Here is a 3,728-nt window from a genome sequence, read left to right as displayed (position 1 = left end):
AGGGGCGCACCCTGTACGGTTTCGGCGGTTAGGCTGCGTCGCAGCGGGCGCTGGCCTTCCCGCGGCCGTGCTTGTGGGTGGGAGAGACTAGAAAACGGCCCTTTTCAGGGCCACCACACTGTTCGGAAGTTGAAAAGTGCGAAAGAGTCTGTGTTGTTGCTGCGTGTGTGCGCTGTGTTGTTTGTTTGTTTCTTTCCGTTTGAGCGACGTGATGTGACTGGGAGGGGAGAAGGAAAGGAAAGGAAGCGTGTCATGTGGCTGGCTGTGTGTGTGAGAGTGGAGCTGCTTCGTTTGTGTTTGTTATTGTGTGTCTTTGTATCGATCGCGATGGAGATGGCGGGCTGTGTGTTGTTGTGCGAGAGGCGGTGATTATTTGCTTGCGTGGTTTGGCTCTGTGTGTTTGCGGCGGCGTTGGGGTTTCCGAGGCAAGGCGTGTGGGCATAGGCGGCCGGATCAGCTGTTTCGTTCGTGTCGACGGCCGTTGCGCGCGGGAGCGGAGGGCGGTGTGTCGACACGCCTCCCTTTAACAATGGTCATTATTGCTGCCGTTGTCGTTTGGAAGGCGACTGCGACCGTGCAAAATGTGTGTGTGTGTGTTGGGCCACACGGGCTGTGTGGACGACAAGATGGCGGACGTGCGCCGGCGGCGGCTGTGCTGTGAAAGTGCAAAGTTAAAACAAAACAAGGACGACTGAAATTTTGCTTTGGACGTAGGTTTGTGTGGTGGCCCTGAAAAGGGCCGATTGTTGTGGGCCGGGCCGGCAAAGCGCGTTGCGCGCAGGGGAGCACGCGGCGCTGCGATTGCCTGGCCTCCTTTAGGCCTTCTTCTCGGTCTTCTTTGGCAGCAGGACGGCCTGGATGTTGGGCAGGACACCACCCTGTGCGATGGTGACGCCCGACAGGAGCTTGTTGAGCTCCTCGTCGTTGCGGATGGCAAGCTGCAGGTGGCGCGGGATGATGCGCGTCTTCTTGTTGTCGCGGGCCGCGTTTCCGGCCAGCTCGAGCACCTCAGCCGCGAGGTACTCCATGACGGCGGCGAGGTAGACGGGCGCCCCGGCGCCGACGCGCTCTGCGTAGTTTCCCTTGCGCAGGAGGCGGTGGATTCTGCCGACCGGGAACTGGAGCCCAGCCCTGCTTGAGCGGGACTTTGACTTGCCCTTGACTTTGCCTCCCTTTCCGCGTCCGGACATGGCGATGGGCTAGCGACGGTGCACACGAAACGGAAACGAAAACGACCGGTGCGAGCGGCAGCGAGTCGAGCAGCGGAGTGCGTGCCGGCGCAGCCGCCTGCCTGCTGCTCCTTTTCTGACTTCCTCACTGTGAGGAGGTTCAGGTGGAAGTTTGTGGCCTGTTGGCCTTTACTCCCCTGGGATGATTGATGAGTCTTCTTTCTTGACTTGTAGGTTGTTCTGTACTGGCAAGGAGTGCCGATAACCTATTTTCTGTATTTGTCGGTGTGACGACTTTTCTTTTTCTTCTTGGCTGTTGTTGAGGGCCCTTCCTCGGTTGGGATGTTGTGCAAAATGCATCCCGCTTTATCATACTCCCCGTTGACGAGAGCGATGATGATACAGCGCATCTGCGCATCTGTGAAGATAGGGTAGGAGTCAATCAGATTGAACTCCTCCCTAGAAAGACCCAGAAGGCCTTCAGGATACCCGAGTGGGCGATGCGGGAGTTGTGGTTTAGGATGGTTAGGAGGAACGAAGGGATAAGGGTTGTCGTGGTGGGGGTAAGTACCGTCGCGAAGCGATGCAGCGATCTTCTGCGTCACAGCGCTTGCGCTGTACATGTCCGGAAGCGGGAGGAATGGGACTTCTTCCCACTCGTCTTCGTGCGCTGCTGCCTCGGTGTCCGTCTTGGGCTCCCCTTCGGCAGGCACGTCGGTCTGCGTGGCCACCGTCGCAAACTTGTTCTCTCGTGGAGGAGTCGTCTGGCTGGCGGTGTCGACCGCTGTGGCGGAAGCTGCCTTGGCTGAGCGAAGCTCCTGCGTCAGCTCAGCAATCTGACGCCGAGCCTCGCCCAGTTCCGCCAGCATGGCCGCCCTCTCTTCCACCATGGCGGATTTGAAGGCGGACATGGCTTCTTCTACGGCGTCGTTGAGGCGCCTGGTGATGACGTCTTCTGATCGAGTGACCACCTCTTCGCGTGTGGTGGTCACTTGCTTCTGCGTCTTCGCTGGTCCGCGCCAATTTCTCCTGTACGCGCAGGAACGGGCGTTAGCCGCGTGTGCGCCACCGCAGTTGGCGCATGTGCAGGGGGCGTCCTTCGGCTTCTTGCAGTCGCATGTGTCGTGTGCTTGCGCACACTTCAAACACGCGACTGCTCCGCTGCAGTGCTTGGCGACGTGGCCAAGCTTTTGGCAGCGAAAGCACTGCGGTGTAGACTTCTTCTTCTTCTTCCCGGCTGGTCCTGCTAACGTGAGCAGCAACTCAGCCAAGGCAGCAGCTTTGCGTCCACTTCCGCGTCCCGACATCACGAGTAGTAACAGCGACAACGAGCTAACGTGTACTCTCCGCGGCGTGAGCGGGAATGTTTTTTTTTTGTTTTTTTTTTATTTTTTTTTTATTTATTTTTTTTTTTTTTTTAAACTATTCATTTCCGCTCCTAAAGGGAGGCGGATGGGCCGCTGGAGAGCTAGTTGCTCTATTGGGGCCAGAGATGAGGGTATTACATTTTGGTTTTCTTTATTTATTTTGTACTTATTGCTAAATTACATACTAATTACAATTTTCTTAAAATATGGTTTGATCATATATAAATGTTTTGTTATCTTAAGAACTATTTACAAATTTTCAAGCAAAGGAGGTAGAAACAGAATTAGAAATGGAGAAAGGGGTGACAGTGGAGGCGGATTTATGTGCCATTTTGTTGCACTTGAACGTTTTGTTGCAATCGATTAGGTCGAGTTTATGGTGGCGGGCGGTCGGGGTTCAGTGCCTGGAGGTGGGAGGGGGTGGGAGTGTCGTTATTCTGTATGTGTAATTGTCTTGCATGTTCGTGTTGGTGTATTGTGTCAGGAAAGATGTGGAGGGTGTTGTTTATGATTGTTCTTGGTGGGTAGGTGTATTTGTGTTTTGGTTTGTTTCTGTGTCTGGTTCTGTGTGTGTATATTGTGTGTAGGTCAGGACGGGAGGTGAGGATGGTTTTCCCATAGCGGGCTCTCAGGATGGCTAGCCTTGTTTGAACGGGGGTGACTTTAGCTTCCTCAAAGACCTCTTGTCTGGGGGTGGAGGGTGGGAGGCGAAGGATGCTGCGTAGTATTCGTCTCTCGGTGCGGAAGATTCTTTCAGCTTGTGTTTTGGAGATGCAGGCGAGAGGCGCTGCTGCATATTCAAACAGTGGGCGGACGAACGTTTTGTAGGTGTTTACGGCTGTCCTGTCACTGCAGCCTGTAAATTTTCCTTGAACACGTCGTATGAGTTGTTGTCGTTGACGTACTTTGCTGAGGGTCTCCTTAATATGGTTGTTCAGGTTGAGATACTTGTCGAGGTGGACGCCCAGGTATTTTGCATTGGGAGAGGGGAGGAGCTGGGTGCCCCACAGCGTGAGGGAGATGTGGTCGGGATTTTGGTTTGTCTTTTTGGGGATGTTGCGGTGTTTGAATAGGATGAGATGGGTTTTGGTGGGGTTGGGTTTGATGCGCCATTGTCGCATCCAGTCTTCTAGTTTTGTCAGGTAGGTCGCTGTCTGGTTGTTGATGGTGTTTGTCGAGGGACCAGAATTCC

The sequence above is a fragment of the Schistocerca piceifrons genome, unplaced genomic scaffold (genome assembly GCF_021461385.2).
Source record: "Schistocerca piceifrons isolate TAMUIC-IGC-003096 unplaced genomic scaffold, iqSchPice1.1 HiC_scaffold_913, whole genome shotgun sequence".
NCBI classification, from domain to species: domain Eukaryota; kingdom Metazoa; phylum Arthropoda; class Insecta; order Orthoptera; family Acrididae; genus Schistocerca; species Schistocerca piceifrons.
This window is presented reverse-complemented; position numbering follows the sequence as displayed.